The 26,561-nt window shown below is 41.0% G+C and overlaps 1 long non-coding RNA gene across 2 annotated transcripts in view; it reads right to left on the bottom strand.

Moving 5' to 3' along the window:
* LOC309527297 overlaps positions 1–26,123 on the bottom strand; it is a 67,582-nt gene extending 41,459 nt beyond the window's left edge. For both annotated transcript variants that reach the window (XR_014217181.1, XR_014217182.1), the window contains exon 1: positions 25,963–26,123. This is a non-coding gene — a long non-coding RNA (uncharacterized lncRNA). The remainder of the gene's footprint in view (positions 1–25,962) is intronic.
* Positions 26,124–26,561: the final 438 nt, after the last annotated feature.

Below are 26,561 nucleotides of genomic sequence, written 5' to 3'. Positions count from 1 at the left end.
CAAGTTAATCACAAAATGCCTTATGGCATCAAAATTTAAATAAATGCATTTTATATGCTGTGAAATGTACCTTTGAACAGAATTTTATCTACCTCTAGAACAGCAAACTCATAACCTACTGACAAAAGGAACAAAGAGGGGCAAAAGACTTCAGGAGAATCATGGCAGATACTCAGTGGAAGCATTTTCTATTGAAAAGGATTAGGCCTAGTTTTCACAGAAGGCCACCATCTCACTGACATTTTGTTTTTTTCTGTGGAGAAGTATTCAGTGATGTGAGTCCTGAACTGCAGTCTGAAGTGGTATAGTGGGCACTTCATGTCTGGCTGCCATGGCGAACTGTGGCCCCTATGCCCGCGGAGCCTTTCCGTGCAGCTAATTGAGGATATATGGGAGTAATTATCCTCCCCCCCAAACCCCAGGGCCAGGGGGGGGCTGCTTCACTCACAAATTGTCCGATACCTGCCACCCATTCTGAAGGAATGCGGGGGCAGGGGGAACTGGATACATTGCACTGCGCATTTCGGCAACTCCCCAAAGCTGTTGCCATGAGCAGAGGACACCTGTTTTATAAGATAAAATTTGGACTTAACTAACAGGCATGCTCTGAACTAGGGGAGATAAAGTACTCTGCTAACTGATTCAGCCACTGGGTGCCAAGAGTTCGACCTGGAGAAGGACTTTTGCTGTAACTATTGGTACGTTGGGGGAGGTGACCCTCCATTATTTTCTCTTGATATATTTTGCATTTGTTGCTTTATTCAGCAAATCTCCCCCGAAGAACTGTCTGTTTGAAATATGCAAGCAGGACTGAAAGAGTATCTTGCTATCGTTATTGTTATGGTTTAACTACAAAATTGACTGTGTGAAAATTTGACTATGATTCTGGCAATGACCCTTAATGGAATGACAAAAAGAATATATGATGGGAGCTATGGCGTTTTTACTGAGGCATCAGCTTGTTAGCAGCTGGAACAAGATCAGAAAAGGGAATTCTGGATATACGCCTGGCACTAATGGCAGAAGGCACATCTTCCTCTGTCTTGGATGTGACGTACTAAGAATTGCCTTTGTGTGCAGAAAGTGAAAGTGCATTGATGAGAACGCTGGATTACAACAGGACAATAAAGAAGAAGAGAATTAAAATATTTCACACAGAACTACAAAGGATTAACCCACTTGTTAAACGAACTCAGAGGCTGTTAAAAATAAACGAAGGATCAGCATTGGAAATGTTTATAGGGACTATTTGGACTAATTAAGGAATGCAGTACAATATTAGATCATCACTCCCCATACTTCAGAGCATGGGAAGCCACCCAAAGATATATTATTTGGCATGATTATTCGGCTTTTTATTGTATTATAATTTGGAATGTTTTAATGTGTTTTTTATTGGACTGTTAAATTGGAAAACTTAATAAATATAATTTTTTTAAAAAATGAAGTGGTATAGTGGAGATGCAGGTATGGCATCTCAGTGATGTGGGCCTTAACCAGCCCTCAGGTCTGCGGCTGCTGTTGCTGAATGCCAGGTCTACTTTGAGTAGGACTTCTCTCATCCATGGTCTGATCTGTAAAACTAAAACCCAGGTGTGTGAGCAGGGTGGAGTTGGTCTCACCCAGCTGTGCCCACCTGGGTACTTGGTGCAGCATCAGGGTAGATTGGGGAGGGGGGGTGTTGCTGTGGTTTGCAGAGATTGCATCTATCTCTTGCTCTCTGTCAGCTACAGGGAGAACTAGAGTGCTTGTTCCTGGCACCGGGCAGTCAGGACAGATTAGGGATTTACTACCTGCCTTGTTGCCCAGCAGTCTCCCTGCCTGAGCTGACAGACCTGGTCTCAGAGACAATGCTGAGGACTCCCAGACTCCTCCTGGGGGATTGATGATGCAACTGGCTCTAGAGTGGCTCAGGACTTCATGGCTGCCATGACAACCATGGGGTTGCCCCAAGATGTCACTGGCCCAACACATGTGACGGGCCACACTCTGGATCTTGTTTTCTCAACTGAGCAGGAAGAGGGTGAACTGAAAGTGGGGAATATTGACATCAGTCCTTTGTCATGGTCAGATCACTTCCTGCTGAGATTTAGGCTCTCAGTACCTTTTCCCCTCTGCAGAGGCAAGGGACCTATCAGCACGGTCCACCCTCAGATTCTGATGGATCCAATGACATCCAACGTTTCCGCACACCCAAATGGATTTGACAGTTGACATGATCACCCCAAAGCACCCTCTCCCACTTTGTGGAGCCCACTAGGCTCCCTGGTATACTCCAGAGCTTAGGGCATGGAAACAAACTGGGAGATGGCTCAAATGTGACTGGAGTAAAACTCCAGTAGAATGCAATCAAACACTGGTGAGGACTAATCAACAAGTCTACCTATTGGCAGTGAAGGCAGCAAAGAAGGCATACTTTGTTGCCTCCATTGCCTCCTCACTATGCTGTCCGGCAGAGCTTTTCCAGGCAGTGTGGGACCTTTTACACAGTCTGGCCCAAAGGTGGTGTTAGAACTGACAGCAACTAGCTGTGACTTGTTGGCAAAGCATTTTGATGACAAAATCACTTGTGTCAACTGAGGTCTTCACTCCACTATTACAACAGTTGAATTCTCAAGGGATTTCCAGAGCACTGTCTAGTTGTGTTCTGTTGGGTGAGTTCCAGTTAGTAAGGCTCAAGGATGTGGATAATGTGGTTGGATTGGTCAGGACAACCACTTGCACTCTGGACCCATGCCCCTCTTGGCTGATAAAAACTGGCACTGAAGGGACAGCTGGCTGAGCTAGGGAAGTGATAAACGCATCCTTGCAAGAGGGTGTGGTCCCTGCCTGCTTGAAAGAGGCAGTGGTAACACCACTCCTGAAGAAACTGCCCCCGTATTCAAAAAATCTAAGTAACTACCAGCCAGTTGCCAATGTATTTGTGGGAAGGGGGTTATATTTTATTATGTATTTTGTATTTTTCTGTCATGAACCGCCCTGTGATCTTCAAATAAATACAAATTTAATTAATTAATTAAGATTAGAGAGGACAGCTAAAAAGTCTGACCTCAGACATGCCTTTTTTGGTTTGAATTATCCCCATCATTAGTAACTTTAGAAAGGGAAATCATTCATTAGGCTGATTGACATGGTTGAATTTATGCAGACTTCTGGATGTATTTATATTGTCCCTGTCTATAATCTGAATTTTCTATACAGTGGTACCTCGGGTTATATACGCTTCAGGTTACATACGCTTCAGGTTACAGACTCTGCTAACCCAGAAATAGTACCTCAGGTTAAGAACTTTGCTTCAGGATGAGAACAGAAATTGTGCTCCGGTGGCACGGCAGCAGTGGGAGGCCCCATTAGCTAAAGTGGTGCTTCAGGTTAAGAACAGACCTCCGGAACAAATTAAGTACGTAACCAGAGGTACTACTGTACTGCCATATTTATTCATTTTCTCACACTTATAGCCCTCCTTTCTTCTGTCAGGGAGCCCATGGCAGTGTACTTGCAGTTTGCAGAGAGTCACCTGCTCAGGTGTTTACCAGACCCAGACCTGCTTAGCTCATCAAGCTAAGTGGCCTCATGTGTCTTCAGACTGTATCTTGGACCATATTGTTTAAACATTGCCTTCTCTCTCTCTGCTCCCTCCCCCCCCCCAACTCCTTCTTTGTTTAATGAAAACACAAGATAAAAATTAAAAGGCCGTTTTCTCAGTGGCTGAAGATTTTGCTACAAATATCAAGTGTTTGGGTAGCTTTTCTTGTGCTACAAAATTTCCAGAATCTCCAAAAAATATAAAAAAGCTACAAAAACCTATGAAAAGTAAACAAAAAGCTCAAATGTGATAAAGACTGCAAAACCACAGGAGAAAAAAAACACCACTTCTTGCCAGTGGACTCCATTAGGAATAAAACCAGAGTTCAAGGCCTCCTCTGAAGGATCAAAGAGATCAGATAACCAACAGGAATAAAAATGAGGATTAGAAGCGGCAGGCAGAAACCTAGGCAGGAAAGCAAACTGAAGCAGCTCTCAGAAAAAGATAAAATCGTTACGGACACTGAAACTTTCGTGCATAGTGAAGTTGAAATCATGCGCACAAAAATTCACATTGAGTATTATTTTTATTTGTTGTTTAAAAATCTCCACAATTGCCTGGATAAGCCATTTGAATGCTTTGCAAATAATGGCTGAACGAGTAAGCTTTATTTGACGATGCAGCTGTTATTCAGTGCCGAAACTTTGAGTATCTGTTTTGCTTTGATGGGTTTTATTTTATGTTAATCGCTAAATCTAAAGTGATGGCAGATACTGTCTAGTGTGAGAGGTTGAGCTCTTCATACATGCAACCAAAATCATGTTCATTGCCACCTCCTCATATCAATAGTTTGGGTACGTGTTTAGCGCCTGGAGGTGGCAGGGACTCAGAGCAGTCTGGGGGTGGAGCCAGGCGGTGGAGCTTACAGGTTTGTGGTAAGTTCAGGGGTGGTAGAGCTCTGTGACTAGGGATGCTTGGCTTTACTGTGACTCCACTGAGTCACCTGGCAGAAGGAGCAACTTGTGCAGCATTTATTGCAGCTTTGTTGTGGCTTTTTTATAGAAGAAGAAGAAGAAGAAGAAGAAGAAGAAGAAGAAGAAGTAGTTGTTATTATTTGTACCCCACCCATCTGGCTGGGTACAGCCACTCTGGGTGGCTTCCAACAAAGATTAAAAATACATTAAAATGTCACACATTAAAAACTTCCCTGAACAGGGCTGCCTTCAGATGTCTTCTAAATGTCAGGTAGTTGTTTATCTCTTTGACATCTGATGAGAGGGCATTCCACAGGGCGGGCGCCACTACCAAGAAGGCCCTCTGCCTGGTTCCCTGTAGCTTTGCTTCTCGCAATGAGGGAACCGCCAGAAGGCCCTCAGCGCTGGACCTCAGTGTCTGGGCTGAATGATGGGGGTGGAGACACTCCTTCAGGTATACTGGGCTGAGGCCGCTTAGGGCTTTAAAGGTCAACACCAACACTTTGAATTGTGCTCGGAAACGTACTGGTAGCCAATGTAGGTCTTTCAGGACCAGGGTTATGTGGTCTTGGCGGCTGCCCCCAGTCAGAAGTCTAGCTGCTGCATTCTGGATTAGTTGTAGTTTCCGGGTCACCTTCAAAGGTAGCCCCACGTAGAGCACATTGCAGTATTCCAAGCAGGAGATAACCAGAGCATGCACCACACACATAAAGACAAATATCAGTCGATTTGTCTCATTTGAATGTATTTTTAAGATAATCCATAGACCAGCATGCATTTTGCGAGATCTGTTGAGGTTCTAACAGACTTGGCACTCTCAGAATACATTCAAGGCACAAACATACATTGCACTGTCCTTCAGTTTGTCTGGAGGTATTATTTTCTGCATTGGCCTACCTATCTCAGTGAGTCCGCTAGGTCTAGCAGCTGTCAGTCTGGGAGTCTCTCTGAGAAAGAGTTGAGGCCTGCCTTATGACATCTGTTAAACTGAGAAAGAACTAAATACCATACTTTTCCATCTATAAGAAGCCCCCGTGTATAAGACTACCCCTATTTTGGGGAACCATCAGCAGCGGAAGCTGCCAATCGCCCGCCCACCTGCCAGAGCATCACAAAATTAACACCACCCATTGATGCAGCAACCAATAACATGCACAATAGCCGCTGACAGCCACGCCAGAAACCAATCAAATGTCCACCCTATGCACTACCCATGTATAAAACGACCATCACATTTTAGCATGATTTTTAAATAAAAAATAAAAAATCATGGTCTTATACACAGAAAAGTACAGTAAGTAAATCAGTACTGTAAGAACTTAGCGGAAGGGTCAAGTGAGAAGAAACTAGAGGGAAGAGAAGAACTCTAGCTGCAGGGGACGGTTTTTGGAGTCCTTGCTGGCTAAGACAAGAACAAGTCAAGGTCTGACACTGTACAGGGATGTTTTGAGCCTAGCATGGGGGTGCAAGAGGTTTTTCTTTTCTTTCCCCCCATATGTATGCCCCACACTCCCTGAGCCCACAGATGCCCAAACAATAATACCATATCATGTCAAGAGTTGTATTATTTCCTCTGTGAGCTAAGAGCAGTCAGTACTGAAAAGTCTGCACTTTAACAATTTATTTTCTGCTTTTACCCTGTATTTTTATCTTGTGTACCACCCGGAGAACTTCGGGTGAAGGATGATGATGATGAAACTGCAACTGATACAGAGTGCCAGCAAAGAGCAAAGCAATCTTTGTGTGCATTTGGCCTTTGTATTTTAGTGTGGGGTGGGATTTGTGTATTTGGAAAAACTGCTTTTAAAAAAACCTAGAGTAGATTTGCGGATGGCACAGAATTTCAGTGATGCGGTCTTCTTTCCAAAGTTCAATGTCTTGGATCATAAAACTATCCTAAATGCGTGGGTTTCGTGCAGTGAAATAGTTAAACTCTAAAGTCAAAACTTTCAAATGCACAACATCTTGAAAGTTCTGCATTGTTCCATGCTGACCTAACCTCTCCTCCGCCTCTTGTGTTGTGTGTTTTCTGACGTCAATCGTAGATAACTCTTGAGAATTAGGAATACATTTAAACAAGACACAAATAGAAATACTTCCAGATTGGGTTCCTTCTTCCATTTCTACGGCTGGCTGTTTGGTTACCTAGGAAATGGCAGCAATAAGAGGAATTGCTGGGCAGTTGGAGTTATGGGTGGCATTCAGATAATATGAGTTGGACTAACCCGGTACCATTGACCTATTTGTAATAACTGGGGATTTCATAATGCATTTCAAAGGAAAGGTTTGAAGTGAACTTGCCATGTGACAAGATTGCCATTAACAGCTCCAATGAAGCACCATCTCTGAGCAGGACCCAAAGAAGAGCAGAGTTTGGATTTGATATCCCGCTTTATCACTACCCTAAGGAGTCTCAAAGCGGCTAACATTCTCCTTTTCCCTTCCTCCCCCACAACAAACACTCTGTGAGGTGAGTGGGGCTGAGAGACTTCAGAGAAGTGTGACTGGCCCAAGGTGCACGTGGAGGAGCGGGGAATTGAACCCGGTTCTCCAGATTACGAATCTACCGCTCTTAACCACTACACCACACTGGCTCAAAGCCTTCCTAAGTCCCATTTAATTTCAGTAGGAGAGGTAAGCAGGTGTTTCCTCTATCTCCTCAAAATCACTGGGACTTGGAAGTGGCTGGGCAGTGCCCTTTGTCTTTATGGTGTCCCCCTCAAATTCACATGAGGTTCACAGGCTCCTTTTTTCCTCTCTGTCCCTGACTAGCGCCAGGAACAGTGCAACGTCGTCCGTAGCTTCCGATTATTGTTAGGATCTTCTGGAAGATTTCCCTGGGAGCTCTCCAATAAGCAAAGCAAGCCTTTTCCCATTCAAAATGGAACATCTGTTCAGCTTTGTTTTATCATTTGCCATTTGCATTGCACTTTCAGAAACAAAAATGAAGTCAACCACTCCAATCCAGCAGGGAATTCGTGGATGAAAAAAGAATATTCTCCACCCACACATATCGGCTATAATCGGAGTGCAACAGGTCGCATCTCATGATAGTAGACTGCATACGAAATCTTGTGTGTTATCCGATCTGAATCCTGCATGACCACTAATGTAACTGTGTGTGCATCTGTGCTCATGATTCCCAGAACTGAAGCAAATGACTCATTCTCTTGTGTGCAGTATTCTTGCTTTGATTAGCAGTTATCTCAGACAATAATCTTGATGGCATGGTAGCTACGGTGGTGGTGGGGGGAACCTCATAGAATTCTGTATAATTCCCTCTGTTTGTGATGTTCAGCAGTGAGCACTGATCCTTAAGTAGCCCAAATGGCATGACCCATGCACATCAAAAGGCCCAAGGGAACCCTAGGTTTGCAGAAGTACAAAAAATGCTTAGTGGGAAGACAATCCCTCAGATGGAAAACCAAACATTGTTGTATAAGGGGTGTTCCCCTTTTCTCTCTTCCTTTCTAAATGGTTTTCAGCCACATCCACTCTTCCTGTTCTCCCCACCACCACCTTCCCTACTGCCTCCAGCTTGGGTATCATGACAGGGGGAAAGTTAAATGAAGGCTCTGAGTTCTGTCATATCCTGTCAGTTCTGCTAGTTTTTGAACAATTCAGCAATTAGAGCTGTTAGTTAAAAGGTAAAGGTAAAGGACCCCTGACAGTTAAGTCCAGTCGCAGATGACTCTGAGGATGTGGCTCTCACCTTGCTTTACAGGCCAAGGGAGCCAGCGTTTGTCTGCAGACAGTTTTTCTGCGTCATGTAGCCAGCATGACTAAGCCGCTTCTGGTGCAACGGAACACCGAAACCAGAGCAGCACACGGAAACACCTTCCTGCTGGAGCAGTACCTATTTATCTACTTAAACTGGAATGCTTTCGAACTGCTAGGTTGGCAGGAGCAGGGACCGAGCAATGGGAGCTCACCCTGTCACAGGGATTCGAACTGCCAACCTTCTGATCGGCAAGCCCAAGAGGCTCAGTGGTTTAGACCACAGCGCCACCCACTGTTAGCTAGGCAAGCAAAAATGACTATCAGCCTCTACCACCAACAGGCAAAGCAAGGGTGTAGATTTTCTTGGAAGCAAACCAGCCGGAAGTCCCCATATTGGATATATGCTATCGAGAAAGCATGTTATTTTGCTTTGGAAATATTGGCTGTAGACCAATTGGTTAAAGGTATACAAGTGGGAGCTAAACAGTACAAACTGAAAGCATTTGCAGATGACCTAGTATTGACTTTACAGGAGCCAGAATCAAGTACAAAAAGAGTATTAGAATTGATTCAAGAATTTGGCCAGGTAGCAGGTTTTAAGCTGAATAAGATGAAAACTAAGGTTCTGGAGAAAAACCTGAATGTGATTGAGAGAGAGAAGTTTCAGAGGGAGACAGGTCTGACACCAGTGAAATATTTAGGGGTTAATATGACTGCTAAGAATGTGAATCTATTTAAGGATAATTATGAAAAATGTTGGACTGAAGTGAATAAAGATTTAGAAATATGGTCAAATTTGAAGCTATCGTTGCTAGGCCGAATTGCTGTGATAAAAATGAATGTATTGCCAAGAATGTTATTTCTGTTTCAATCACTGCAAATTTTGGGCAAAATGGACTGTTTCAAGAAGTGGCAGAGAGATATTTCTAGATTTTTCTGGCAGGGAAAGCCCCGTATAAAATTTAAGATTTTAACTGATGCTAATGAAAGAGGGGGATTTGCCCTGCCAGACTTAAAACTTTATTATGAATCAGCCGCTTTTTGCTGGCTGAGAGAATGGATGCTTCTTGAAAACACGGATGTTTTGGATTTGGAAGGTTTCAATAATGTATTTGGTTGGCATGCATATTTGTGGTATGATAAGGTCAAAGCACACAAAGCGTTCAAAAACCATATTGTAAGAAAAGCACTGTTTAATGTCTGGATAAGATATAAGGATTTGTTAGAAAATAAAACCCCAAGATGGCTGTAACCTATGGAGGCAAAAGCCCAGAAAAAACTCAATATGGAGGCCAAATGGCCGAAGTATTGGGAAATTTTGGAACAAGAGGGTGACAGATTAAAATTACAGAGCTTTGAAAAATTAAAAAACAGAGTGCGAGATTGGCTCCATTATTACCAAATAATGGAGGCATATAATCAGGATAAAAAACTAGGTTTTCAGGTGGAAAAATCAAAGCTGGAAACAGAATTGTTAGACCCTAAAGTTAAGAATTTGTCAAGAATGTATAACTTGCTGTTGAAATGGAATACTCAGGATGAAATGGTGAAATCTGCTATGATTAAATGGGCACAGGATGTTGGACATAATATTATGATGGCTGACTGGGAACAGTTATGGACCACCAGTATGAAATTTACGGCATGGAATGCCGTAAAAGAGAATTTAATGAAAATGATTTACAGGTGGTACATAACACCGGTCAAGCATGCAAAAAATTATCATTTGCCCGATAATAAATGTTGGAAATGTAATGAAATTGAAGGTACATTCTTTCACCTTTGGTGGACATGCCCAAAGATTAAGGCATTCTGGGAGATGATCTATAATGAAATGAAAAAGGTATTTAAATATACCTTTATAAAGAAACCAGAGGCCTTTCTCCTGGGCATGGTGGGCCAATTGGTGCCAAAGAAGGACGGAGTTTTTTTCATGTACGCCACAACAGCAGCAAGAATACTCATCGCTAAGCATTGGAAGACACAAGATCTACCCACCAGGGAAGAATGGCAGATGAAGCTGATGGATTACATGGAATTGGCGGAAATGACTGGTAGAATCCGAGACCAGGGAGAAGAGTCGGTGGAAGAAGATTGGAAAAAATTTAAAGTATATTTACAGAAATATTGCAAAATTAATGAATGTTAGAAGGATGCTGGAAAGAAGCTGCATGACTTTAGTAGAAATACTATAAAGAATTAAGTAAGAATAGATCGACATTGGGTAAAGGGGTAAATTTAAGGCTAAATTGTGTTAAGATAAATTATGGAACTAAATTTGAGAAAGAGGGAAAGAACTTGCTGGAATAATCAATTGAACTAGAATACAAAAAAGGAGGTGTGAGGAAGTCGAGGAAATAAGCAAATAAAAGATAAGGATATGAAAATACGGGGTTCTTTTTATTCTTGTTTGTTCTTGTTTGGGTTTTTTAAATGTTTTTTTTTCTTTTTTTGCCTTTTTTGTATTGTTGATTACTGTATTGACTTTTGTTTCTGAGGTTTTGTAATTGTTTATTGTTTGTATTTTTCTTTTGTTTCTCTTTTCTTTTTTCTTTGTAATGTTTAAACTTTAATAAATATCTTATATATAAAAAAAGGAAATATTGGCTGTAATCAGGTGCAAATAATGGTTTTTTAAAATAAAGGGATAGTCGCCATCTTATATATCAGTTTTTTACCGCGTTTCAAGTCTGCGCTGGGAAATGTGCTGTGCTCTGTGGAACTTCTCAGTGTTTCTTATAAAAAGCAGTGTAGTGCTGGAACAATCTGTTTGTTTGGGTTCTGATAAATGCCTGCCTCTGTCTAAAGTAGAGATGTAATGCTATCGCTTACAGTTAATATACACCCTGCGGTACTTCCCACCTACATTAAAAGGCTCTCCGCTATGACACTCTTTTTTCCTTTCTTTTTGCTTGAAGGCCATTGTGTATTGTTCCTTACCTAGTCTCCCCCTCATCATAATCACCATCATTATAAAAGCTCTTCATACATCTCAAAGTGATTGGCTCCCAAAGATGAGGTTGCACAGACGCTCAAATGAATGGATTTATTTGTTTCTGGCATAATGTAGCCAGTGTGCTTTCCTTTTTAATCTAATTTTGGAACAATGTTTGGGTACAATGTTACACTGAAATTCTAGTTATATTCAACAGATGGTGCTGTAAAAAGGAGTTCAATGTCGATAAAAACATACAAGATCTCAGGCTAAAGTCATAACTGGAATACAAACTGATTTGCTTTGTTGGTGTTTGTTATTGCTTTGTGGTAAGGGGGAGGATCCAGAAATTAAAATGAAATGGCTCAAATGATTCCCAATTTTATTTTATGGTACGGAAAAGATATTGGAGAAGGTAAGAGACAAAAGTGGGAGCATAAATTGTCCATTGAATCTTATTTTTGTTGCTAACACACACGGTCAAGGATGAAAGGGTGAGTGCCAAATTTTATGTCTAGATTTATAATTGAAACTCTTCAGGAGAAATGTTGGGAAGAACAGCCTCCATGTGTCTTTTTAAAGACTGTAGCTGGCTGTCCAAGCCGGTTTATATGGGATGGGTTTTAATGGGTAGAAGAGGATATATTAATTGCAATTAATTGCAATTTATCCCTCCAGGTGCCCACGTGTGTCGGTCAAACAGAGTTTCAAATCCCATCCTTGGCAGCAAAGTTAAAAGCGAAATGCTGATATTCACAGTATAACCAGCTTCAGGCATGTCAAAGGAACTGGAGGTGCTATATGCTTCTTCCTTTCCAGGAGAGGAGGGGAAATGACATCACACTGAGTCCTCTCTACCAATTGTAGTTCTATGGTCTGAGTATCCGTCTATCAGCAATACAGCTCTGTGGACTTAGCCCCTTCTCAGGCTAACTTGAAGGAATATGCATTTGTTAGGTTTGGCTGCTAATCTCCCCTAGTTTAGTAACATTACTGAACCCACATACATGTCCACCCCATATATATACCAGGGTGGATTTGATTTAAATCAAATCAATTTAAATCACAATTTAAATCAAGATTTAAATCATTAGTCAGTAAGACTCGATTTAAATTACTTTTTTTACAGAAAGACTCATTCTTGCTGGTATAATCTTAATATTTACAACCAGATGAAGGTTTCATTTTTGGAATAATAAATTGTCAGAGTAGTTTTTACAGTTATATCCAAAATTACTGATTTGGTTATACTATTAGGAATACATAGACAGATAATTATGAAATCATTGTGAGGTTTAATAAGTTAACTGTTTATTTTTGGACAACTTTTCTGCAATGCTTTATTGGAAGGAGAAAAATAATCATTTCCTTAATAACAACTTAAGCAATTTATTTAACTGAAACATTATAGCATATGTAGCCATGTTCGTTAACTGATGTGGTTAAATTTTAAAAAACAGACAAACACTTAGACTGAGTTTTAACACACATGAAAAAACTTCTGTATTTCCACAACCACCATCACCCACCTCTTTAGATTTGCTTCTACATTCAGGTGCCTATTCAGTTGTGATAGTGCAGTTTTTGGAACCCAGTGAGATTGGGAAGAGGTTGCCAGCCATGAAGTGCCTTCAGCACTTGACTCAAGTCTGAGTTGCCTAGACATGCAGCTGACTTGCACAATTATTACACAAAGATCCGAAGACTGTGGAGTACAGTCGTACCTTGGTTGTCACACTTAATCTGTTCTGGGAGTCTGTTCAACTCCCAGAACTGTTCAAAAACCAAGGTGCAGCTTCCGATTGGCTGCAGGAGCTTCCTGCACTCAGTTGGAAGCCATGGAAGCCATGTTGGACGTTCGGCTTCCAAAAATCATTCGAAAAGCGGAACAGTCACTTCCGTGTTTCATTCATTCGCGAGTCGAAACGTACGAGTACCAAGGCATTCGGCAACCAAGGTACAACTGTATTCTGCTCACAAGGTTGCACTTTCATTTTTATTGCTTCACACTTAGCTACTTGTGCAGATCTATTCTACTCCAGACAATCTATTCATCGAACCTCTGCTTTTCAGAGGTTAGGGGTTGATTCTGTGTATATAAAATTTGCAAAGAAACAATGGGATTAAGATTTTCCCCTTAACTCTGTATGTGTATTTTATAACATTTTTCCTGTGAAGAAAAGGCATGTTACCTCTGAGGACACAAATTCACCCTTTCGAGAACTGCAAAAAAAAGCATCTGTATCTTATCGTTAGAAAAAAAATGCCCCCCAAAATCTTACAGAAACCTCTGGAAGACCATGACATAGTGAATGGATTAATGGAATTTATTTACCAAAAACATTGCATATAAAGCCTTATGCTACACAGTTAAAAACAAATCCTTGTTTTCTGATGAATAACCTTTGGACTATAATGTAACTTAAATAGAAATATTTTTGCTCCGAAAGCATTTTATTTTTAAAAATCCCATTTTTTTAAAAAAAAAATCCAATTTAAATAAAAACAACCAATTTAAATTTTAAAAAATCTGATTATTTTTTAAAAAAATCATTGATTTTTATCCACCCACTGATATAGACCCAGTGTGTGCTCTTGAGAGGAATGGAAGCTTTCATGTGGAGTCAGGACATGTGTCTGTTTAAAGTATGCAAGCCTAAGAAAGAACTTGTTGCACCAGGAAGCAGAAAAAGATTGGTTTAATACACAAAAATGAAAGAGACCGAGTGTGTGGTTGCTACTTTAAACAGGGCTGCAAATAATCAGTACATACCCAAGCCTTAGTCCTAAAGAGTAAAAGAATCTCTAATCACCCAAAAGACAAAAGAAAGTGGCTGCAGCGATGTGCTCACACCGAAAGAAAGAAAAACAGAGGAAGGGGTGGTAAACCTGATCTTGGAGCACATGGAGGGCAGAGTCAGGGATTTGAGATTTGTGCCTTCTGCGAGAGCTAACCTCTCCCCTTCAAAACCCCATGACAGCAGTGGTGTGCTAGAATGCAGTTCTGCTGTGCAACTATCAGTTCAAATAGGAGGCACAGTGAATCGGAGAGGAGTGGTGAATCCTACTCTGCTTCCTGCTTCCGACCCTGAAACCCCTTCTGCAGCTACCATGCTCCCCGCAGCGGCTGTGGCTCAGAAACTGGAAGGAAGCTCACTTGGGATAAAGGCAATGGGGGTGGTAGTGGTTATAGTGGCCAATGCATCAAGAAGAAAACATTTTCAGTACCCAGTATTCTTGCCCACTGCTTCTCTTCCTTACTTTGCCTTTCCACTTTTCCCACGGTGTGCCAGATCTGCATTCTCACACAGGGAAGCAGCGCCAGATTTACATACAAGCTTAACAAGCTATAGCTTGGGGCTCCACTTTCTTGCGGGCCCCCCAAAAATGTAAAGGAAAAAAGAAACTGGATGTACATTTCCAAAATATAAGATAAAAAACAAATAAAATCAAACCTACATACAGCAAGAGTGTTTTGTGTTGTGTAGGCTCTTATGATGTAAGTAATGGGCCCCATCTGCTAGCCCGCTCCCTAAAATATCACTGGTTTGATCATTTCTATATACAGTGGTACCTCGGGTTACTGACGCTTCAGGTTACATATACTTCAGGTAACAGACTCCACTAACCCAGAAATATTGAATGAATGAATGAATGAATAAATTTATTACGGTCATAGACCAGAAGAAAAAAAAAAAAACACAACATAAAAGGCAGCAATAATTTACAAGGGAATGATGGTGTCAGTTAAAAGTTGTAAAATTATACATAAAAACAATACACATATACACACCCACCCACACACACACACATATACATACTCATATATGCACTACAGTGTATGTATGGGCTTAAAAAAGGGGGGGGGCTTATCCAGGGGTCAGATCTTTTACTTTTTTACAGCTAATGCCCTCCGCTTGATCGCGGCCGCAGAAAACTTGGCCACTTTCAGTGTTACTTCTGGGTTTTTGTCTCCTAGTAGGATTTTCAGCCGCTGAGATTCAGATCGACCTGGAAATTTCTGAACGATAGGGGAGATAAACAGTAACCTGATATCCCCGTAAAGGTCGCAGTGTAACAGCACATGTGAAGCCGTTTCCACCTCCTTCAGACCACATGGGCAAACTCGTTTAGCATAGGGTGTGCCCTCGTATCTGCCCTTTAGTAAGGCCGATGGCAATACATCAAATCTAGTAAGGGTAAACGCCCGCCTATATTTTGCGATTTGTAGGTCCATCAGATATGGGGTTAGATTAAACCCTTTTCCATAATCTTGGATAGCTGGATATTTATCTATCTTGCTCATATGGTCCTGAAGCTCTACATCTCCTATTCGCTGGCTCACCATCATTTTAGCCTTTTCAAAGCCTGAGGCTATGAGTTCTTGTGAGGAAAGCCCCAGGCCCCTCAATTTTTCATAAAGCGACAATCTCCATTTAGACTGGAACGGGTCTAGTAGAGTCAATGGAGCCACTCCCACTGGGAAAAATATGAGTTTTAGCCAGAAGTGAATCTTCAGGATCCATATCCTGGCATTAATAGGGAGTTGGCCAACCTCCAGCCTAACGGCAGTGTTAGAGACACAGGTAGGTAACCCTAGTAGGGAACGATAAAATTTAGTTTGTACAGATTCCAGGGACTTGAGTTTTTGACAATTAAATATCTGGGTGCCATACGTCAATTGTGGAAGTATTTTTGCAACAAAGACCTGGGAGGCAGCAGGAACATATTGACCTCCTTTTCTGTAAAAGAATCTTATGATAGCTCTGGAAGATCTTTGCGCATTTACAATGGAATTCTTAATCTGATGGCACCAAGATCCCTTCTCATCAAAAATTATTCCAAGATATCTAAAAGATGTTACTTGCTCAATAGGTTGGTTATTAATTTTCCATTTATGTCGGAGTTTTCTCTTGGAGAACACCATAATTTTTGATTTGGTGTAGTTTATTATTAGGTGTTCAGCTTCGCAATACTCTGTAAGAGCTCGTAAAAGTTTTCTTAGACCCACACAAGAGAAGGAAATAAGTGCCGCATCATCCGCGTACAAAAGGACCGGGATTGGTGTATTATTTAAATTTGGGGAATGAGTACTTGCTTCCTCCATCTTTCCGACTAAGGAGTTTATATAGAAGTTAAAAAGAATAGGGGCAAGAACACAGCCTTGCTTGACACCATGGGAACTTTGGATTTCCTTTGATAGGTTCCCATAACGGTCGCATCTAACACGGATCCGAGTATTTTCATGTAGTCTACGGATAAGAAGCAAAAGACGTCTATCAATGTTTGTGGCATTTAGTTTTTCCCAAAGTCTGTGCCGGGGTATCGAGTCGAAGGCTGATTTGAAATCTATAAAGGCTACATAGAGAGAGCCTCCTTTCTTTGAGGTGTATTTCTCCACTAGATGTTGCAATACCAATCCTTGGTCTAGAGTTGATCTATGTGCCCTGAAACCAGCCTGGGCTTCCTTTAGGATGTGCTCCTGTTCCAGCCAGTCCGCAAACTTTTCACGTAAGTGAGTTGCATAAAGTTTGCTGATGATGCTTAAGAGACTGATTGGTCTGTAATTGGCTGGATCAAGTTTACAGCCTTTCTTGAATATGGGAACGATGATTGCCAATCCCCAGTCCTCTGGTATTATTGCTGTTTGATCTATGCTGGTGAAAAGGGTGGCAAGGACTGGGGCCCACCAGTCAATATTGGCTTTGAGAAGTTCAGGAGAGATGTTATCTGCTCCCGGGGCTTTTCTGTGTTTGAGTGCCTGAATAAGCCTCCTAATCTCCGCGACCGACACCGGAGGCCACTCATCACCTGCCGCACACTGTATTAGTGGCTGTGTCAAAGGCAGAGCTGAATATGAAGATTGGAAAAATGCCTCCCAAGTCCCTGCAGGTATAGTATACTCCACTTCTGAGGAAGTAGGTCGCACTCCATTTGCTACCAGTCTCCAGAAGGTGGCCGAATCTCTCTCTCTGGATGCATCTATTAGGCATTTCCATTCTCTTTTCTGTGCCAGGAGTTTTTTGTTTTTGATCAAAATTTTATAATTCCGTTTATCTTCAAACCAGCCCGTGGGGAGTTGGGGTAAATTGGCAGATCTATAACTCTTGTATTTTTTCAGTAAATTTAGCTTCATATCCTGACATTCTTGATCGAACCAGGGTTTGGAGTTTTTATATACTGAGGATTGCCTACTTGGCCTGTTTCTTTTTTCCTTCAGGGGATCTTGAAGGAGTAAAATTAGCTCCTGAAATAAATTTATCTTTAATTCATGGCTTGAGGAAGTTATAAGGTTTTCTCTCTTAATGAGGAATTCCTTTGAGCATAGCCTACTTGAAATTTCCTTATGCAGTTCATCTGTCCATGTAATGCGCGAATATCTGAGCTCCAAGGCTGTAGGGCTCGAATGCTCAATTTTTTCAGCGCAGGATAAATCCTTTCCCGCAGCTACAAGTGCACTTAATGGCAGATGATCACTGTCTAAGCGCTCCTCCACTTTGCATTCCAGAACTTTGTTTTGAAGATCATACGACACGATTATATAATCAATTGTGGAGGCGCCATTGTTAGATATAAATGTGAATTCTCCGACCTTCTCCCCCTCTGTGCGGCCATTTAATATAACCAGGTCCAACTTATTGACCAAGTGTAGTAGGCATAAGCCGGCATAATTGCAGCCTTTATCCTTTGAGATTCTAGCTGGTATTGGGTGGGTTTCCTCTATAATGGGGACTGTTTCGTGGAAATGGGCACACAAAGCCTCATCAGATTGTCCAGTTCTGGCATTTAGGTCACCTGCCACCACTACAGAGGCATCAGGAAATTGATTTAGTAGTTTGTCAAGATACTGTTCTAACTGAGCCCAAGTATTTCTTATCAATCTTTTCTCTCTTTGTGGAGGTAGGTATACATTAATCAGCAGCCAGCTGTGGGTTCTCCACTGTACTTGCACAGCTGTGGCCAGATGGTCTAGTGGGTCTAGTTTTTTAAATGTGGCCCTTAGCCTTGTTGAGATTAAAGTAACTAACCCACCTTTAACTCGCCCCCCTCTAGTACTTGAAAGACCTGGGAGGGAGAACGCAGAAAAACCATTTAACTCCACTTCACTTGTGCTCCAGGTCTCCTGGAGGAAAGCAATGTCATGTCTCTGGATAAATTTGGCAAAGGATTGGTCAGAACGCCTCTTTTGCCAACCTGCAATATTCCAAGTTAGCAAGGCAAGGTTGCACGTTGTCTTGCCAAAAATTGATCTTAGTCAATTTGCCTTTGAAAGATTTTTTGGGCCTATCTTTTTATCTGTTAGTTGGATTTCATTCATTTTGGCAATGTCCATAGATGTATTATTGCCCAGGTACTCAATGGAATCAGTTGAAGGGTGCAGCGTGCTAACGTTAGTGATCAGTACTCCTTTTTTTGGCGAGTCTACCTTGAGGTGTTCTATTTGACTGGTGCCAAGTTCATCCTCATCCAGGTACCTCATGCTGGTCCAAGAGCGCGTTGTGGTTGTCATAGGGGTGGTTTCCTTCTTAGATGGTAGGTTGTTGCTGTCCCTTACGCACTGTGTTAGATCTGTTGTTGTCAGGTTTATCTCTGCAGCTGCAGAGGTAATATAAGGGTGGTCTTTCGTGGTTGCCATAGGGATGGTTTCCTTCTTAGATGGTAGATTGTTGCTGTCCCTTACGCACTGTGTTGGATCTGTTGTTAACAGGTTTATCTCCGCAATTGTAGAGGTATTATAAAAGTAATCTTTCATGAGGTCTGTCTTAGCTTTTTCAGAGAGGTTCTCTTTCTTCAATTGGTCCGTTGCCGGTTCTTTCTCTCTTACTTTATCCTGAGCATTCATCTCTGTTAACTTATTTCTAAGGGTCTCCAATCTTCTCAAGATCTCAGATTGGGCAAAGAAAGGCAACAATCCAAACTGGTTTATTAATGCCTTTTCTTCTGGATAGAAGTTATCCATCCCCTCATTAGGCAATCTCATCTCCTGTCTTAGTTTCAAGGGCCCTTGCTCAGTATGTTCCAGTTTGTCTTTTGAGTGTCCTCTCTCCTCCTTTGGTTTACAAGTAAATCTTATCTCAGCTGTCGTAAACTCATCAGGGAACAATTTCAAACATGTGCTGTTTTCGAAAAATCTTGTTACCGTTATCCTTTTCTTTGACAGCAGATGTCTTGATCTATATATATATTTAGCCAAGTTTTGATCTTTGAAGGAGGCAATCACTCGCAGAGAATATCCATTGTAGAATATGAAATCTACTGAGGTAATGTCATTTAATTTTATTTTCCCTGGCAGCATATCATCTAAAATATTCACAAAGTGCACCGAGCGTTCTTCCTGTGTAAGGAAGCCCTTTGGCTTCGGGTAGTTAAGAAAAGCTAACTTCCTATCTGCCAACATCAGTTTCCATCCTTTATCCTGGGGCAAGTCTTGCGCTGCTACTGGCTCATCTTGAAATCTGCCATAATCAATAGTGTGGGGTAAGTCTTCTTTAATATTTATGGATCCTTGGGGTTTCAGCATAGAGCACCCGGGTAGTGATTCCGTTTCCTCACTTGTTTTATTAGGCAGCAATGATGTTTCTTTCAAAGACTTCAGCTGGATCTTTTTTCCTGGATCCACACTGTTGTTCTCTCTGCTGCCATGTGTAGCAGGTTTGTTAGAGTTTGTTTTTGATTTTGTTGGAATCAGCTTATATAGTCTTTTCCAGCATACTTTGCATGCACGTCGGTTTGTAACAGATTTCCTTGCAGTTTTTATGTTCTTACTTTTCTTTTTAGTTTCAGCTTTCTTCTTATGGGATCTCTTACTAATGCCTCGCTTCTTTTGATTTACTTCGATGGGAAATTCTGTTTTAGGGGCAGATACATACAGCCCTATGTCCTTTCCTTGGTGTAGATGATTTTCCGCTGCTGATCCTTGTGTGCACTTGCTGGTTGCTGGTTGCTTTGTATATTCTGGCTCTTGAGGGGTGGTTTGTGGATCAACACCATGAGGTTCTGAGCCTTTAGTTTGGAGGGGATAATTTTCCACTAATGTCAGGAGCAGCCCATTTGTTATTGTTAAGTATTTTTTCATAGCTGCCAGATCCAGATTTATAGAGAACAGCCAGTCCTGAGGATAGCAGTCATTGTTTTCCGTCTGGGAGCCCATAGATGAAGTCTGGGGTTTCTGGGAGTTTCGGGTTTCTTCCTGTAACTCTGAAGATAATATCTCAGCCAAGACTATTTCATGGGCCAGGCTCATTGTATTTCTATTTTGGTTGTTATTCTCTGTGTCCTGTATTCCTCTAGAGAAGGTTGAGTGATCTTGAGCAGCAGAGGGAAAAGGAAGAGCCTCATCCTGCTTCAACTCAGCCATCTCAGCCATCTTTTGCTCATTTCCATTTCCATTTCCATTTTTGTTGTCCCTTGTGTGTAAAAAGTATTGCGTGATTTTACTCTGTTTCTCATAACACTCCTGGAACAATGGACTTGTCACTATCCCCAGGTCCCTACGTTTCTTTCTAGTAAGTACCATTTGTAAATCTTTGTCCACCCAGCTATGGGCTAAGGTCCAAAATGAGGCAAGATTTGGGGTAGCTGTTTGTGATTTGTAATTTGATAGCTTATAGTTCAGAGCGTAACACGGAGTTGGCAATAAATCAGCTGTCACCCGTTTTCCTTGTTGTCGGTCAGACTTGAGGGACGCGGCACCGTGGGGAGCAAAACCCTCCGGACATCAAGATAACAAGGTAACAAGGTAGCAAAGGAGCTCTTTTTTCTTAAAAGCAGCAAGCTAAAAGGACTATTAAACTACTTAAAAACTCTGGAGGAGTTAAAATATATTATAAAGGGAGTTTCAAAGGTTGGCTCGGTGTCGAGCCTGTTTAAAAAGCAGATTTAGAACTTGCCTCAGATAACCTCCAGAACTCTGCAGCTAGTTCGGCGGCCATCTTCCCGATACCTCGGGTTACTGACGCTTCAGGTTACATATACTTCAGGTAACAGACTCCACTAACCCAGAAATATTACCTTGGGTTAAAAACTTTGCTTCAGGATGAGAACAGAAATTGTGCTCCAGCGGTGCGGCAGCAGCAGGAAGCCCCATTAGCTAAAGTGGTGCTTCAGGTTAAGAACAGTTTCAGGTTAAGAACGGACCTCCGGAACGAATTAAGTACATAACCAGAGGTACCACTGTATAGGGTGCCTACAATCTGCATGGACTGGTTGCATGGCAACATGCAAATGGCTTTAGATACCTATTAGGTCCATAAACAGCGACAGTTTGTTGTTGACAAAGGACAACTGGACGTAGAAAGGGCCCCATTACCTTCAGTAGCTGAGGGCCTCAACAAACCGAAATCCGGCCCTGCATGGAAGGCTGCATTCTAGTTAGCCCCTTAGCACAGAGAGAATGAATACTGCAACACACACACTGTCTCGGTTCTGCTTACACTTTTGGGAGGCAACACAAGATCATTTGTGATAAATTCTATCCTTGGGTTCTGTCACCTTTCCTACACATGGGCAATGCAGAGCATTGCATTTGGAAATTTGATACCACTACACTTCCCTCTATTGCTAACAATGCCCTTTTAAAATTGCGATAGTTGATGCTTCTATGTAGCCACAATGGCAGAGCTTCACGCTCTGGCACTGGTGGGCAGAGAGCAGGCAGGGGGCGGAGCTTGTGCGTGTCCTGGGGGCGTGGCATGCCGCCTGCTCCTTTTCCTCTGCCCCTGTGTAGCCAGGTCCAGGATCAACAGGTTCAATTCTTGGCATCTCCAAGAAGAACCGGGAGAGACCGCTACCTGAGCCGCTGCCAGTCAGCTTAAACAATATTGTCCTAGATGGACCAGTGGCATAAGGTAGCTTGCTTTCCTTGTTCCTGTGAGTTCCTGGTACCTTTCAACAGCAGTCGGGGCTGTCTAGCACTGAGGTACTGGGCTACCGACCCTCCAAGTGCACTTCTGCAGGGAATTTATCCCTTACTCTCTAGATCTCCTTGCCTATTAATATTAAGCAGGTGCCTTCACTGTACTGTTTTTGACACCCGCCAAAACCTTTTTTTTGTTTTTGTTTTTGTTTCAGCAAACCTGCCTAGATATGTAATTTTATTGCATATATTTGCTGCAAAACTGTTCATTTTTATCTATATTTTGAAGAATTTCATTATGGCTACTTGGTGTTGGGTTGCTTTTTTAAAAGGTTAAACAGAATCTTTATTTTATCCCCTCCCTTCCATTTTTATTTATTTTAATGTAGACAATGCACATGAAAGTAGAATGCAACCAACCAAATAACAAAGAACCAAATATTTTAGGTATTTCATTAGGAACACTTATGGAAAGAGTGCATCAGTTCCAAGAGCATGAAATCACCTACTATTTTTCATATTTGCAAGGATACGAAAGAAAAAAATGATAACATGCCCTGCAGGTAAGTACATATCAAAGGGAAAGGGGATTCACAAGGAGCAAATGATAAAATGGAAGTGTTATGAATTCCAAAGTCTTACATACTGGGAGGCGGGGCTAGTGGGTTGTTTTTTTCCAAAAAAAATTATCGCTATTTTCTTTTATATTGTTTTATGCAACTTAGCGGTTTTTCTGATTAAGTGGCATATTAATCTTGTTAAATAAATAAAATAACCTCCTCTGCTCACCCTGTTCTTGTACAGTGAAATTTCTTCTCCTGTTTCAGAGCTGCCACCTTCTTATGTTCAGGGGGCCTTGGGCAAATCGACCTCTGGTAAGCCCTGTCGTCTATCAGTCGCCCTTGCTGGTAGCACTCCAAGTGGCTCTAAGCCAATCTTTTAATTCCTTACAATCCATGTGGAGCCACATGGTCCAAAGGCTGGCTAGAAGCAACCACGTGGTCCTGCTTACAGGGCCAGACCAGAAAAGGAACTACCGTACGTTGGGTTCAAAGCAGGCATCAGCAGTGCTCCCTGCCAGCTTCCCAAGAGCATCAGCCGGCCCTGCTTACTCCAGAGCAACCTATCAGGTTTCAATGGTACTACAGTGGAGAAAACAAATTCCAGTCAGAATGTGCAAGGTTGTCCTACCTGGCAATTTGTGTTACGTTCATTGCCAATTTGGTAGAGAAAGAGACCACACTGTTTCCTTTCTTTTTCCTTTACAACAGGTCCTCCTAGATAGTTCAGTTTTCTCAGATGAATATGGAAGTGCTTTCCATTGCTGACAGTAGATTTTTCCTGAAGACCAATTCAGATAACTTTTTATTCATAGACACACATGAGTTAAGTGGTCCCACCCTGCTGCTCTGTATGTGCAGTTAAGCAGTCAACTGATTGCTATACACACACATTTACCATACACTTAAATTTCTCTTAAGTGTGTCACAGCTCTCTGTCACCTCTGATGAAATGGGATTTGTAAAGAAGCAACATGGGCAAGCCCGTTGACCTCTCTCTCTCTCTCTCTCTCTCTCTCTCTGTATGTGTGTGTGTAAGAGTAACTGCAAAGTTGAAGGCTGAGGCTAACATATATTCAAGTTCAAATATTTTGTCTTGAGGGCGGATTAGAAATTAGAAAAAGTTGAGGAAGTTACAGAAGTTGTAGCGGTGTAATTTCTTAGTTAACAAAAAAGGTTTTATAGGTTATTATATCAATAGGGCAAAGATACCATTTTTAATTAAAAATTAGTTTATGGATGAAAATAGATTTAAGCAACAGGGTTACTTTGTTGGCATATCAATCATGATTTATTTTGAGTGCAAATCTATCAATGTTTCTTTCATTCATTCATTTATTAAATGTGTATTCCATTCTTCCCGCCAAAGGAGCACAGGGTAGTAAACACATCTATTATTAAAAAGCAAAGCAAAATAAATAAATAGATAAAACATATTTAAAAATTGTTTAAAACATCTAAAACCAATAAAACACAATAAACATCTTAAAAATAAAATAATGTTGAAATATAACCAAATCAGGTGTCTGGAAAGCCCTGCTGAAACAGAAATGATTTCAGCTCAATCTCAATAGGCCGGGAATTCCAATGTATAGGTGCTGCCACACGAAAGGAATGACTCATAACAACAAACATGTATCCATAAACTTATTAATTTATAAAGCTTATATTCCCTTTAGATGCTGTGCAATGTAGTTTTTTTTAAAACAGCAGCAACAACAACAATTTGTACAGCAAAAGTTAAGTTGGTCTGGCCAATAAAATAAGAAACCAATTATATATATACCATACATAGTTCCAGGAGGTGTGTTGTGAAGCTTTAATGGACTTCAGCATTATATTGGATGGATAGATGGAACGAACACACACACACACACACACACACACACACACATATCTATACACAGAAAACAACAGTGCTAAACTTAGAACACATCACTGTGCAAGGAAATATTGAGGCCTAGTCTCAACTGCTGAGTGTATGTTGGTGATTTATTTTTAAATAGAATAATGTGCATTTCTACACTGTAAGAATCAGTTCTACTAAAATATATAGTAGAGTTCTGAATCAAAATAATTGCCACCACTACCCGTTTTCTTTTCCAGCACTGAAATGCATCTCTCCTGTGTTTGTTTGTTTTTTAAGTAACACATTTAATGCCCTGCCCATCAAGGCTGCCATCTTAGTTGGTATATGTGTTGTTGTTTAGTCGTGTCCGACTCTTCGTGACCCCATGGACCAGAGCACGCCAGGCACTCCTGTCTTCCACTGCCTCCCGCAGTTTGGTCAGACTCATGCTGGTAGCAGTATATGTGTATGTATACCAGAAATCATCTTATTGCCTTTGAATTAGAATATGTAGGACTACCCCACAAAAGGATAATATTCCATACAAGGATGAAATCCAGCAAAAGCTGAAATATGTTTTGGCCAATCATCTCAGAAAGTCTTAAGGCTGCTCTCATTAGGCTGATTGTCGTACGTACGTACCCAGTGTTTATTTTGAACTGGCCACTGTGTGGGTAAAATGTAGGAATGGAAAGAAGCCTTGAGATGTGTGCATTTTAAAACAAATGTTTAAGGATACCTTTACTTATATACTCAAAGAAATACAAAAACATTAGCTGGAGTGGTCATTGCAGTTGAACAGTGAAGAACAAACTTAAAAGACAAGAGAGTTTAAGATGGATAGTTGCTACTTCAGTCTTACTGCTTGTTGCTGATGTAAACCAACTTTTTGAAGAAGTTGATGTAAGATTATGATTCTTCCCCTACCCCCAAACTGGCTTAACTAAAAGACTTTAAATGGATTTGAATAATATAAAGGTTTAATTAAGACTTCTTTTCTTTTTGTAGCAATAGTTAATTAAGTATATTGCAAAATTTCAGTTATGAGGAAGAAAGAAGAGCTCTGGAAAAAAATGAGCTTTGGACAAATACTTTATTAACCGGACAAATACAAATATCAAAAGTATTTTTAATTTACTTGGATTTTTGTTAACTGCCTTAAGGTTTTGCTAGTAAGAATACTTGCTCAGTTAACTCAAGATAGAACTTTACTGTAAGGAACTGCACACATTTTTTTCTTTTTGTTTTAGGTTAAAAAAATATGGCTGAAGACTATATCTTTATAAAATTCTTTAGATAAATATACAAACTTAAATTCAAATCCAAAAGCGTGCATTTCTTGGAGTGGCAGCAATTCTTAAGGTAATCCATAATTCATGAAAAATGGCTAATTCTCTATATTCTTTATGGCAGCAGGACATTCAAAGCTTTAAAGATCAATTTAAATTCAATTTTTAAAGTCCAAACACACTTTCAATACAATTCATGCAGAAGGAACACCATATAATTTTATATAAAATAAAGTAAAGTTTCTGATGCATACCTTCAAACATGCTGGAAACTCTTTTTCATCTGTTGTAGCGGTCTCATTGTCTCTCTCTGAGGCACACAGAATGCTTTAGTAATTTGCACCGGCCGAGTCTATGCAGAGATCTGAAGTGGGAAAACTATTTGCATATCTTAGAACCCTAAGAGCTTAGAGCTACTTTACTTTATACCTTTTCCCTCTGCTAGAAGAACAAGAGATATCTTTTAATTGGGACCCAGATTCAAAGTGGGGTGCAATTCCTACAATTTCCCCCAAACTTACCCATCCCACCCCCACCCCACAAAAAACAAGCGTATTTTTTCCCTTTAATCTTCTTTGGAAAAACCAGCCTAAGTTGGAAAAAAACAAGAAATTTCTAACTGTATATAAAAGGTATGCCCCTGAGCTCAAATTCTAAACTATTACAAAGTTTTCAGGAGTTTTAAAAAGAAATGTTTGTCCACCCAAAAGCATATTTGGTCTGAATCTGCTCTCCAATTAAAAGAATGTACAAGTTTTTGAAAGCTAGTAAATGCAGGCTGCTGATGAAACCACAACCCTTTGTCTACTAATTTGCCGAAGTCTGAGAGGGAGCAGCAACATTTATACCAGTA

Source organism: Podarcis vaucheri, assembly GCF_965113315.1.
Source record: "Podarcis vaucheri genome assembly, chromosome: 1".
Classification (NCBI taxonomy): Eukaryota; Metazoa; Chordata; class Lepidosauria; order Squamata; family Lacertidae; genus Podarcis; species Podarcis vaucheri.
This window is presented reverse-complemented; position numbering and strand designations above follow the sequence as displayed.